The sequence below is a fragment of the Triticum aestivum genome, unplaced genomic scaffold, assembly GCF_018294505.1.
Source record: "Triticum aestivum cultivar Chinese Spring unplaced genomic scaffold, IWGSC CS RefSeq v2.1 scaffold48490, whole genome shotgun sequence".
Lineage (NCBI taxonomy): Eukaryota > Viridiplantae > Streptophyta > Magnoliopsida > Poales > Poaceae > Triticum > Triticum aestivum.
Window position 1 is genome coordinate 1 of NW_025226410.1, and position 14682 is coordinate 14682.

Consider the following 14682-nt stretch of genomic DNA (forward strand, 5'->3'; position numbering starts at 1 on the left):
CAAGATTTGAATCCCCTCCACCTGGGCCGCTTCTACATGTCATCGCCGGCTCCAGGTCACTCCTGGCCGAGACCTTGCCGGCGTCCCCGCATCTCGTTGGTGCTCACCACAACACCATCGTCTTCTGTTATGAGGCTTTGTTACGCTGGGTGCTCACCACAACACCATCGTCTTCTGTTATGAGGCTTTGTTACGCTGGGTGCTCACCACAACACCATCGTCTTCTGTTATGAGGCTTTGTGCCATTTTCACAAGAATCAACCGACACAATTGAAAGTTTAGTTGCCTGTGAAATAACAATTGCACTAAATTATACATATGTGCATGTGGAATTGGGGAAGACAATGCTTCACATTTAAGTTTTGTCATTGGGCATATTCACGTCCCTAGACTGCACAAATAATTTTGGGACGCATGAATAAAGACATGTTGAACTTTGTATAGTGAGTTGGATTGCTTGAACATACATCATCTTACAACAATACCAGATTTCAAGGGCATGCAAACCCCAAGGAAAAAATATTGCTAATCATATTTAGACAAATTAAAATCAAAGTGACAAACATTACTTAGAGAATGGCACTGGAAGTGTATTGCACAAAGTGCCACTGAAAGGACTTCTAGTTTTGAGCATTTTGGAACAAAATAATTGAACTAATTCCATTTACAATTAATGATACTATTATATGATGCCAATGACAATTGTCAACATTGGAGGTACTAAGGCTCAACCAATATGAAAAGATTGCATCACTTACTCAGGAGGAGAGGTTATAATCTGGCAAAATTGCAACATCTTTACAGTAGTTCACCAAATTTTTGAAAATGGTACTCTTAACTATTACAAGAATCCTATCATCCTTCATACACAGGAAAGAATGACTAACAACACATGTCAGCATGTGTAAGTATACTAAAGTTGTACTAAATCAAGGGACGGAGGGAGTACATGTGAAGTATAGGTACTACGATGTGAACACTATCTAGCCAGAATACTATAATAAGCACAGACCGAAACAACAGAGTTGAAATAATGTTGAAACTAACAATAAAATACCGCCTACAAGTAGTCATGCCAAATGAACAAACAACAACCTGAGCCAAAACTTTCTACCATCCAACACAAGCCTAGCCAAAGCACTTGCTGGCTGTGCGAAGGCTCAGGACATCAAGTGGTGCGCTTCTCCACTATGTTAGTAATTTTTACATAGAAATTCCATGTAGGATCAGTATCTAGTTTACATAGAAGACCAGGGTCCTCATTATTCCATAGTTTCCTTTATTTCCCAGAATACTAAGTATATGTGTTCGTTTCAAGAGTATTACACTTGGTAGCAGTGCGTTCCGATGCATCCAGGAGAAATTAGAACAGTGAATGCATTAGGACCCTGCAAAATAATATAAGCGTAGATGAAATTCTTATACATACACAACATCTGGCTCTATATCCTAGCTCCCGCGTTCTTCTCACCAGGACTCATGTTGAAGTCGTCATACCGCTGCTGCCCTGTGTTGCAGTTGCATCAACTCCTCGTGTTGATGCCCACACAGTGGCACCACTGTGTCGTAACAATCTGGGGTGGCTTAGTGTCCTTTTGTGCCCCCCGCCTCCAGCTCATTGCGCGCAGATGGATCACAAGTTCCCTTTTTCAGAAGGTAAATCATGAGCACATTAATCTTCTCGGAAGGTATAATTTGGTGTGCACCCATATAGAAATAACAAAAGTGGCTCTCAACTATTTCAAATATAGGCCTGCTAAAATACAACACCCACTCAAGAGGGAAGTCACACAACTTGATGATTCGAGATGCTGTCATTGAAGCTATTCTTGTCTGTACTACAAAACAAAGATCAAGGCAATTAAAACTATCACCAGATCATGAGTGTCTAAGACAATATATATGCTGTGTTAAACCCCAATTTTTCATGGCTTGCGAGCAATTCGCAGAACATCCATCGAACATTGCCATGGAGTTAGATATCTCCTACACTGTCAGATTTTTTAAATCTCATACTACCACCTCCAATTGATGATTCAGGGCCTGTTTGATAGCTCTGTATTTTCTAAGTATTCTGGAAATACTACAGTTTTTAGGAACACCATGGTTTTAATTACTTTGAGGCCCTGTTTGATAGCAAAGTATTTCTTTAAGTATTCTTAGAATACTGCAGTTTTTTTACTTACCATGGTTTTATTTACAGTGACCTATTTGGTTAGCACTAAAAACTGTATTATCAAAACCAGAGTATTTCCAATACTGTGGTAAATTCTCTGTACAAAAAAAAGAACCCCGAACCTCTTTTTTTAAAACAGAGCAAGCGAAAGAAAAGAGCCCGTCGCTGGCTATTCTCAACAGACTCGTCTCGCTATCGAGCCATAGCCTCTGCCTCCGCCGCCACCGTCCAAAAGTGTAGACCATTTCCAGAGCCACAGAAAGGCTGGTATCTTGGTCCACATTGAACGGGAACTCGGCATTCTTAAAACAACCTGAAACAATTTGACGTGTCAGTGTAGGATGAAGTGTCAAGTTCATCGAAAAGAGGTTTCTTGGGTGCTCTACTTACCATTGGGGTCAGGAAATCTTAGCGATAAATTAACATGGTTAGTGACATGCATGTCGCCTTTTAGTGAGAATTCACCCTTCCATAGCATGAAACTGGCAGACTGCCGCCCATCTTTAGTCACACTCGAGACCAGGGAGACTGAAATAGGAGGCGCTGGGATAGGCTTGTCTTTCTAGAGGAAACAGTTCTTCAAGAGCTCACTTGCACAAAGTCTTTCAGCTGGCGGAGCCAAACAGATTTCTATGAAACCTCTTCTGCATCTTCAACCTTGGAAAGCACAGCTGGTTTTATACCCTATATAAAAAAGCATTGGACAAAAATCAGTTGCTGTTTGATAGATAATCTTTCAAAAAGGATGGGTACTTTGTGGACCCCAAAGCACTTACTTCAGAAATTTTCTTGTATATCCATGGCTTGCCTTCACATTCACTGTATGGATATTCACATGTCACCATTTGAAGCATGCACATCCCAAATGAATATATATCCACCAACTCGTTGTAATTCCCAGTGAAGAGTTCTAGTGCCATAAACTCTAATGTGCCTGCATTTTGATGACACAACTCTTGTTAGTACAAGCTTTCCTAAAAATATTATTTCTAAGACAAAGTACGCTGTGAGTGTGTCGTATCATTAAGAGTAAATCTACAGTAAACAGAATATATGTATATATTTAACACATCTGTAGCTGTTAGAAAAACACAATTCCACACACCTTTGATACTTCTCGTTTTCCGTTGATGCAAAAATGTCGCCAGACCAAAGTCGCCAATCTTCACTTGTCCATCATGACCGTTTATGAATATGTTGTCACACTTTAAATCCCTATGAATAATGGTTGGTTCCTGACTGCCTAGATATTCCAGCCCTGTCAATATCTGTATTGCCCATCCTCTCATAGCCTTCATACAGACTTTATTGTGCTTCTTACGGAACCTGGTTATCATTCCAAATTTCAATGATCAGAATGTACTGAATGAAAGGGCGATAAGAGTGAACTCTATGCGTGGTTAAATTTCAATCAAACTTTCTCCATACAACAACAGACTCCAGCATGGTTGGTTACTAAGAAACCAATTCAATAAAGTACATAAACTTATAAACAGAAAGGGTAATCCATAACTGAATGAGGCAAAACATTACGAACGAGGCAGATTGGTGGAGCTAAAGAAAAGGTACATACTGCCTCAAACTGCCGGATGTGCAGAGCTCTGTGATGATGTTAACTGTCTTCTTATCCTCATCAATCCATGAGGCAAACAACTTCTGAATGTTCTTGTGCCTCAGCGTCTTCAACAGACGGATCTCCGTATTCAGTTGTGCCATCTTCTCTGAGGAACCCATGACAGAATCATCAATCCATGATTGGCACCATGCAACCTATGGACTTCTTTGAGGAAATGGTCGACCCCGAATCTATGGACTTTTTATCTACTCAATTTCAAAATGGTTCAAACAGGTAATAATATACTATCCAATATATAACTCCAAACGGCTAGATCCTAGAGCATTCAAATACAGCATTTATGCCCAACAAGTGATATTATTGCATATAAGAAATGAGAACCAAAAAAAATTGTTATCAATTTGGAGGAGCATGGCCAATGTTGTGCAACAATAACACTGCAGGCTTGCAACCTATCAGGAAAATGCATAATACATTTGTTTGCGTTCACGCTATAGGAAAAAAGCATAATACAATTGTTTGTGTTCACGCATGACTATAAATTCCCATCAATGCTTTTTTCAGAAAAACATATTCAGGAACACACTCCAGTAAAATGCCCACATGCTCAACTTTGATTGAGGAAGATATGCTGACATGCAGCTACGGTAAACATCTATGTGTTCAGTCAGAAGAAAAATCAAGGGTAACTTAATAGATAGTTAGGCACACTTGGTCCATCACCAAGCGTATTCATGGCACAATTATCTAGGCAAGGGCATTGTAAAGTATGACCATCCAAAGCAAGGGGATATAAGAAGAGAACAAACCTCCCCAACATACACCACAGAAAGAATGCCCACATGAAGCAGCACCCATTGACTCACGTGGACAACTTTCGAAGCAAATCCCACACATAAGCTGTTAAAGGATAGATAAGTAATATAAGAAGTGGAGTTTATATGCACATGACCTACATGTACGGGAATGTTTTCATTAGCATGCCTAGTCTAGAACATAAAAGGGTGCAAGCCCATCCCTTTGCCGCAAGCATTCAATCTACAAACACCTAATCCTGACAGTTACTGTAGAAATAATATACAGTAAATGGTAACTGTACGAACACCTAATTCTAAAAGATACAACTTGTAATGATGAATGAGATAAGAGTACTCAATCCTCGTCTTGGTCAAAACCATAGATTTCTCAGTGAACTTCATTTGTCTGTCGGTACAGTATGTATTTCCAACAAAGACTACACACAACAACGTCTAATTCAGTTATCTGAATAATGTCTACTGATTTCATTCAGGCAAGCAGCAACCAAAAAAGTTGTGACAATTAAATTCAATCTACAAATTTACAGCAAAAGGTTCAAACATTTGTTCAAGGAAATGAATGCAACCTCGGAGTTTAGCAGGAAACAAAATATAACATCACACACTGTGATTCTTTAACATGGTTCTCCTCTCAGTACACGTATATATCAATCAAAAAGGTATTTTGATTGATTCATGTGCCTGCTAACATGCAGACTGCTTGCCTACAGAGACAAGATGGGGGTGAGAGAGAAGGAGGGAGAGGGATATGGCTTACCACCTACAGCGGGGAGGAGGAAGAACCTGCAGCAGCAGCAGCTTCTCCTTGGCCGGGCCCCTTCACGCATGCAGAGGAGATTGGAGGGAGCAAACTGACTGCATATATAGACCACACACACGAATCAGATATGGAGAGGAAGAAGGCCAGAAGAAGAGAAGGGATTCATGGCATACCCTTGCAGAAGTTGCCGCTCTTGCTCTCGGAGGAGAGGAAGATGCTGCGGATCCTGAGCTCGGTCACCATGGCCGCCCGCGGGCTAGGGTTTCGGGCGCGAGCAGGGAGGGATGGATGGGTGTGGAGGTGGAAGGAGGAGGGCGCGGTGGTGGCAGCGGTGGTGGTGGGAGGAGGAGGACTCCTCTGCCGCTGCATGGTCGTGGTGGCGCCGATGCGGGAACGCCGGTGCGGATCTGGTCATGGCCGGCGGCTGGGATGTAGGTGGTCGGCGGGGTGAAGTAGGTGGTCGGCATCCGGTGGAGGAAGGCGACCGGCTATGAGGCGCGAGAGGTGGCCGGCGATGGGGGAGGGAGGCAGCCAACGCACCGGCGGCGGCGGATGCTCGTGCAGGAGGGAGGGTGAGATGCATGAATTCGTGGAGGGGGGTGCGCAGATGGTTTTCTCTGCACTGTAAAACCAGTGGGAAGGGGATGAATAAAGACCGGAGAAAAAAACCCGACGAAAAAACCCAACGAAAATAGGAGGTGGGAGGAAGGACGAAAATAAATCAAAAGAGGTGGGACGAAAATAAAACGGAGGTGGGTAAACCAACAAAAATAAACCACGCAGACTATTCACCAACTGCTTTATTAGGAGTAGAGATTAGTCTAACTACACATGCGGCCACTTAGCTTAGACTAAATTAGTCCTTAATTACTCCACAAACCTAATCTGAAATTATAAACTAATCCTACCCCTAATCAAATTGGGCCGACCACAAATGTCAAGGCACAGCCGTGCCTCACACACATGTGCACAAATCGCACCTAGTGGCCATGGCCAAGCAGCAGCGATAGCTAGGGGCAGCAGGCAACGCTAGCAAAGTAGCAGCGGTGCAACAAGCAAGAGCAGCAGCAGTGCAAGAACAGCGACAACGGCAAGAGCAGCAAGAAGCAAAAGCAGCAGCGGTAGCAGCAGTAGCTGGAGAGCAGCAGAAGCAGAGTAGCAGCGCGGCCGCGGGAACAGCAAACAACAACGCACGGGGTAGCAGCGGCTGCGGGCGGCGCTCGGCCAGGGGCGCGTGAGCAGACGCAGGGTGCGGCAGGGCGCGGGCAGCAGCGAGCACGACCAGACGCAGGCGGGCGCGAGCGCGCAAGAGCACAACCAAGGCGAGCTCGGAGACGATGGCTACCGTGTGGTCGGGCAGCAGCGGGCGCGGCGAGCGAGGCCACGTGCGGACGCGCGCGTGAGGACGCGGGCAGAGGGTGGCCGGAGCGGCGGCGGCAATGGCGTGCAGCAGCGGCCGGAGTCGGACACGACGGCGAACGGCGATGGAGGGCACGTCAGGACCAACGGATGATCGCTACGGGTTCCTACAGAGAAGCTGAGCACGATGATGTGCTCAGGCGTGAGTTCCGGTAGCTGTGCGCGCAGTGGCGACATGGACGGCGGCAATGAGCTACGGCAACGTCGGAAGCTAGGCTACGGGCACGAATTCGAAGGGGGAACCGAGGGGTTTTGACAATGGGCTCACTATGAGTTTGTAGAGGTGCTTAGCGGGCTCGGGGAGGGCTCGACGGCGCCGGATTCCGGCAATGGCATTGGCGGTGCAGAGAAGGGGAACGACTCGATCCGGTCGAAGCAGAGGCACTCGGCTCGCGTTCTTCGGTGTAGAGGAAGCAGCGGAGGCGGGAGGAGCTCCTGGCACAGTCCTAGGCGACGGGGAGGGCAGTGGCCACGGGATCAACGAGGGCCATGGCGATGAGGGCGTTCGGGTGTGTGCGGGGAGGAGCATCTGGGGCGAGAGGGGGAGAGTAGGGTTGCTAGGGTTTGCCACTGGGTGGTCGGGGAGGACTTGTAGGCGACGGGGAGGAGCTCGATAGCCAGCACGTGGCCGATCCAGCCATGGACGCCACGGGCGCATCCAGCGCGTCTCCTGTGAACAGGAGGTAGGAGGAAACCTCCTGGTGGGCTGGGCTAGCTACTGGCCTTTTGGGCCTTAAGTGTACAATAGTTAGGTTTCTTTCTCCTTTTCTTTTCAGTTTTCCTTTTTCTTTTCTGTTTCTTTTAATTAGCTTTTGTTTTCCATTTAAAACTTGAACCAAATGACTTTTGTAAAAAGTGGAGCCTTGACATATAAATACTATGCAATAAGCTGCACTGCCACAAAAAGTCTAGTCCCCAAATAATTTAGTTTGATATTTTATTAATTAGTAAAGGCATTTAAATAATTATGTTTGCTACTATTTTATTTATATTAGAGCATTTAAACACTTTATAAAAATGTGGTTTCTTCATCATAATTACCTATGCATTATTCGTCATCATTTTTACTTTTTAGTTTTGACATTTGAAAACTTTTCTAGTTTGACTTTATTTTAAATTTGAATTTCGAATCGATTTTGAACTACGCAAGAGTAACAACAGTAATCAAGGTGGCGTGGCATCATTAGAAGAGGTTCACTGTAGCTTAAGTATCTGGGCGTCACACAAGCCTAGTTGAGGTCTTTGAAGTCGACGCATAGGCGCCAGGATTTGTCCTTCTTTGGTACCAGTACCAGATTTGCTAGGCAATCTAGATGCTTGATATCTCTGATGAATCCGGCCTCGAGTAGCTTGGCTAGCTATTCCCCCATGGCTTGCCGTTTGGGCTCTGAAAACCGCCTTAGAGTCTGCTTGACGGGTTTGTATCCTTTTATTATATTGAGGCTGTGTTCGGCCAGTCTGCGTGGGATGCCCGGCATGTCCGATGGGTGCCAGGCGAAAATGTCCCAATTCTCGCGTAAGAAATCTCGCAGTGCGGCGTCCATTGCGGGGCTCAACTGTGTCCCGATGGAAGCTGTCTTCGTGGGGTCCGCTGGATGGACCTAGAATTTGACTATCTCGTCTGCGGGTTTAAATGAGGTGGACTTGGTCGCTTGTCGAGTATCACGTCGTCCCTGTCCACGGTGGCACGCAACGTTGTTAGTTCTTCGGCTGCTGGGGCTTCGGATATTGCTTTCAGGGCTAGTGCTGCGGTTTTGTTTTTGGCGTGAAGTGCGACGTCCGGATCACTGGCTAGAGTGATGATTCCATTGGGTCCGGGCATTTTAAGCTTCATGTACCCGTAATGGGGTATAGCTTGAAAGCTTGTAAACGCGTCCCGCCCTAAAAGGGCGTGGTATCCGCTGCTGAAAGGAGCCACTTGTAATGTGATTTCTTCGGACCTGTAATTCTCTGGGTTGCCGAATACCACATCGAGTGTGATTTTTCCCGCACACCGCGCTTCCCGACTAGGGATAATTCCCCTGAAGGTTGTGTCGCTTTGTTCAATGTGGCTTTTATCTATTTCCATCTTGTTGAGTGTTTCTTCGTATATCAAGTTTAATCCGCTTCCGATGTCCATGAGTACTTTAGTGAGCCGAAAGCCGTCCACGATTGGGCTAAGGACCAGAGCGGCTGGTGCCCGTACGGTCTGGAATCAAGGTTCATCACTGGCATTGAAAGTTATAGCAGTGTCGTTCCATGGATTTATTTTTGCCACCTGGCAGATTTTAGCGGAGCTTCGATGAGCTCCCTTGCGCCTATTGTTTGAGGCAAAAGTCTCGAAGACTATTAGTACCGTATTGTGTTCTTTGGAGGGATGTTGTTCTGCTTTATGGCTTACAAGAAGATCCTCGCCACTTTTTGCTACCTGCAGGAGTATCCAACATGCCCTAAGGCTATGGGTTGGTGTAGTGTCCGGCGTACTGTGGAGTTTACATGGCCCATTGAGCCATTCTTCGAATACGGTTCCACGCCCTGGTGAAAGGATCGATATGGTTGACTAGAGGGGGGGTGAATAGGCAACTAACAATTTTTTAGCTTTTCTTTACCAATTTAAACTTTGCAACAAAATAGGTTGTCTAGATATGCAACTCTGTGAGCAACCTATATGATGCAATGCCAACTAACTCAAGAGCAAGCAAGGGATATAACACAAGTAGGCTTGCAAGAGTAAAGGCACAAAATAACCAAGAGTGGAGCCGTTGGAGACGAGGATGTGTTACCGGAGTTCCTTCCTTTTAAGGGGAAGTACGTCTCCGTTAGAGCGGTGTGGAGGCACAATGCTCCCCAAGAAGCCACTAGGGACACCGTATTCTCCTCACGCCCTCACACAATGCGAGATGCCGTGAATCCACTATTGGTGCCCTTGAAGGCGGCAACCGGACCTTTACAAACAAGGTTGGGGCAATCTCCACAACAATTGGAGGCTCCCAACGAAACCACGAAGCTTCACCACAATGGAATATGGCCTCGAGGTGACCTCAACCGTCTAGGGTGCTCAAGCACCAAGAGTAACAAAATCTACACTAGAAAGTATGGGGGAAGTAAATATCCTTTGGTGGAAGTGTAGATCTAGGTCTCCTCCTTCAAACCCTAGCACATCAACAAGTTTGAGTGGCTAGAGAGAGAGATCGGGCAAGAGAGCTTGAGAGCATCAATGGTGGAGTGAGAGAGGTAAGAGATGGGCATGGTAGGTGGAGGAACCACCTTATATAGCAACCCACTAAAATCCAACCGTTACTGCGTTTTCAGTACTGCAGCGGTACAACCGCTCCTTGTCCCGGTACAACCGGGACTCACGATGTAACTGCAGAACCCTACCAGGCGGTACAACCGGGCCATCGGGCGGTAGTACCGGTCATTAGCAAATAACCGGACCAACCGCCGAGCTACCGCACAACTACCACACCGAAACAGAACGGAGTCACCCTTGAGGGCGGTAGTTGGGCGGTGCAGGGCCGGTGCAACCGCCTGGTCTTGATCGCTTGAGCGGCTAAGGAACAAGCGGAAGAACCGCTCGAACCTCCGGTTGTACCGGTTGAAAAGGAACAACCGGACCAACCGGGCCACCACCGCCCAGCCACCACATCAAAACAGAAGCCTGACCGGTACATGGGCGGTGCATGGCCGGAACAACCGCTGCTGGACTATGCAGAGTCAGATGGCGGTACCACCGCCTGGAGGCAGCGGTACCACCGCTCGACAGCAACAGAGTAGCGTCAAGAGCCAGCGGTACAACCGCTCGGACGAGCGGTACAACCGCTGGGAACACACAACAAGGATTAGATGAAGATGGAGGCACTCTCTCTACAAGAAAAGGGGGGATGGAGGTGAACATGAATGGACTCCCCTATTCTATCCACAGTGGATTCCCTCTAGAGTGTACGGGATCCCTACGACCAAAGAGATAAAAGCGTAGAGGATTCCGTCTTCAAATGATTCCTTCGAGAGAGAACCACTAACCGATGAAAGTCTAATTATTGAGAACCTGAAACAATTAGCACAGGATTAGACCAACAAAGGGTTGTCATCATCATCCAAAACATAAGGTAGGGAAATGCCCTTTCAATCTCCCCCTTTTTGTTGGATGATGACAACAACACGATACAAGATAGAAGACTATAGAATCTAGACGGAGCTCCCCCTAGATGTGAGCCCCAGGTCGAGACTCCCCCTAGATTCTATAGGCTAGTCATATAAAGCATATAACATGAAGGTAGCCAACACAAAGAAACAAGAGCAATACTACCAATTAAGACCAACAAGCATAACGAAGAGATAGCAGGAGTGGCACAAAATCCACACAAAACAAACGAGAACGACCAAAGTTCAACTGGAGACCACAGACAAGTTCAACACGAGACACACACTACGCAACCACCCATGCAACTCCCGAGTCCTATCACACTCTCTCCCCCTTTGGCATCAGGACATCAAAAAGGAAGAGAGCGAAGCTATCGCCCCAGGCTCAGTCGTCCTCCTCTGACTCCTCGGTAGCATCAAGGTCTTCATCATTGTCAGAATCTTCACCATCATCAGAAACTTCATCATTGTCCCGATCTGAGTCCTCCATGATATCATCAGCAGTAGTAACGGTGGTGGAGGGCTGAGGAGGGGCTTCATCATCAGTCCGGGTGCTGTGGGAGGATATCCAACGCTCCTCCGGTGTGATGCTCTTCTCAGAACCACTCTGAACCGACATGCTTAGGTGCCTCATCATAGCAATTTGGCGATGCCACGCAAGCTTCTCATTGACATGTGCCTCATACATCCTCTTCTGGATGTCAGACTGGAGGCAGAAAGTCTTCTTCACCTTGGCAGCGAGCTTGTCCACCCACGAGGGCTTGGCCCCTGGTTCCAACTCAAAATCCTCATCATCAGAAGTGGCATAGACATCCTCAGGAGCATTAGCCGGGAAACGTGGCTCGGCATGCTTCTTCTTCTTAAGGAGCTTGACTTCATGATTGGTAAGATTGTCAGGAGAGGTGAGGGGCTCTCCAGGACGGCGAACTCCCCACACTGAGTTCAGAAAGCACATGACAAACGGAGCATAAATGGGGACCTTCCTGTAGATGACCATGTTGTACATCTCATGCCACAGCCAGTTGGACACATCAAACGTCTCCCCAGATCCAACCTTGGTCTTCATAGCAACCATCAAGTCAACAAGATAGCCATGGATTTCATCTTGATTCCACACTTTGGACAGAAGCACATTACGAAAAACACGATGCATGATGTCATAGACCTTCACCAAATCCTTAGATTCACCAATAATACCACGGCCCCGAATGTACAGAGGGGCAGGCTTCTCCTTAGGCATGGGGTCAGGATGATCATGGGGGCGAATGCCACCCCTTCCTTCCAGACTGGTATCATCGTACCCAATAGCATTGCAGAAGGTCCTCTAGGGAACTTGAAAGAGCTCATCACGACACATGAAAGTGAGGGTGCGCGCGTCATCTTCTCCAAAGTGAACGGTGGCATAGAACTGATGGATGAGTTGAACATCAAAGTCACAGTTGGCGGACATGAGCTTGACAAGATCAAACTCCTCACAGAGAGCCAAAGCCTCACCAAAATACTCCAGGTTGTTCCGCCAATGATCAAGATCGATGGTCCACTGCTTGGCATATCTGTTCTTGTTGTGCTCAAAGAGTTCATGAACAATTCGTACTTGCATCTCATTCCGAAACTGAACAGTGGTCCAACGAGGAGCTACGGGAACCACATAAGGATTCTTTGAGCGGAAGGCTTCCCAATCCTTGGCTTTCCAACGGTGGAGTGGCATTATCACACGTTGTTTGACAGCGGCAGACTTTTCACGGCGAGTGGGCTTGGTGGGGATCACAACTTCCTCTTCAGAGTCAGCCGGGCGCGGAGCCCGTCGAACCCTCTTCTTGGTCTTGCAAGGAGTAGGGCAAGAACTGGAGCCACCTGAACACAAACATGAAGGGGACACACGAAACCAACAGGAATGAGAGGAAAGCAAATGAAAAATGCAACACAAAGAAGCCAGAACAGTGATGTGGTTCATATATTCCGGTTGAACCGGATCCCCCACCGGTAGAACCGCCCCACCGGTTGTACCGCCCGTCTGGGCGGTAGAACCCCTGACAGTGGCACTACCAGGGTAGTTAGATCTGTTCAAGACGTGCAAATCACCCAAGCAATATTCAGAGTTCTATGTACTGCACAGACACAAGAAAAACAACAGTCTCTCCGAACCAAAGAACAAACACAACACTAGGAGGGTAAGGTAATGCCCTAGAACAAGAAGAAAACCTAGAACAAAGAACGAAGAACAAGGACATTACCACCATCCATGGGAGAAGACCGGAAGGCTTCCACGGAGAGAATCCACGGAGAACCCTCGGGACCGAAGCGCGGGGCGCACTCCGGGACGAGGCAGAGGTGACCGGCGGCTAGGGCAAGGAGGAGGAGACCGGGGACGAAGGAAAAAAAAGAGAAAACCCTTCGCCCCGTCGGATATAAATAGGCCCGCAGCCGCGCGGCGGTAGAACCGCTCCTAGGACCGGTTGTACCGCAAGTCAGGTGCTAACAGATTGTAGTGGGCGGTGCTTCCGTTTCCTGAAGGGCACCGGAAGTACCGCCCGGAGACAACCGGTAGAACCGGACGGAGAAGCCCCAGTGAAAATGGGCGGTACAACCGCCCAAGCACCGAAAGCAACCCAACTGGGGCAGCACAACCAGGTATCAGCGGTAGAACCTCCCGTGACACCGGTTGTACCGCCCGACCACCAAAGCCCAGACCAAAAAGAAGAGAACAAGACAAACGGGACAACACAAAAAGGAAACACGAAGGGAAAACAAAAGCAACCGCACACAAGCTGAGCGAGCTTAGTCCTCTCTCTTAAGAGAGGGCGATGGCCGAAGCCACCTATGTTTGAGTCAAATGGTATGGCACCGCGAAGAATTATCCTTGGGCCCATGACCAAAACTCGTCTTTGAAGCACAAGTGCCATCAAAAATGGCTAATGTGAAAGAGGTGATCGATTTATGCATGATGGGGGGAGGGAGAGTTCATTGATAGAACAACACTCCCCCTATGTCTATTCCTACACCTAAACTAGACAACACGTTGAGTGTGGTGGGGGTGTACGGGTTCAAGTCACATTGCTCAAATCAATGATATTTAGCTCATGCCTTAACTCGCGAAATCTTGCTTCATCCAAGGGCTTCGTGAAAATATCTGCAAGGTTATCATGAGTGTTGACATACTTGAGCTTGATCTCTCCTCGCCTAATGTGATCCCGGATGAAGTGATACCGAATCTCAATGTGCTTCGTCTTGAAGTGTTGCACCGGGTTGAGAGAAATCTTGATGGCACTTTCATTGTCACACCAAAGAGGCACTTTGTCACAAATGACACCATATTCCTTTAAATTTTGCCTCATCCATAAGAGTTGTGCACAACAACTACCGGCCGCCACATATTCTGCTTCTGTGGACGAGAGAGACACACAACTTTGCTTTTTGGAAGACCAACTCACCAAAGAGCACCCAAGAAACTGGCACCCTCCGGAAGTGGACTTCCTATCCACTTTGTCTCCCGCCCAATCGGAATCCGTAAACCCTTCAAGCTTGAAGTTTGCCCCTCTTGGGTACCATAAGCCAAAGTTTGGGGTATGAGCCAAATATCGAAAGATTCGCTTGACCGCCACATAGTGACTTTCCTTTGGTGCGGCTTGAAACCGTGCACACATCCCCACACTCAACATGATATCCGGTCTAGATGCACAAAGGTAAAGCAAGGAGCCAATCATGGAGCGATATACCTTTTGATCCACCGCTTTACCATTGGGATCGATGTCAAGTTGGCACTTGGTAGGCATTGGTGTAGAAGCCGGCTTGACATCACTTAGCTTGAATC

General features: G+C 47.2%; 1 pseudogene; it reads right to left on the bottom strand.

Annotated features, from left to right (window-relative positions):
* Nucleotides 1-737: 737 nt before the first annotated feature.
* On the bottom strand, nucleotides 738-7404 carry LOC123172595 (probable serine/threonine-protein kinase WNK9; annotated as a pseudogene).
* Between the last annotated feature and the right edge of the window lie 7278 nt (nucleotides 7405-14682).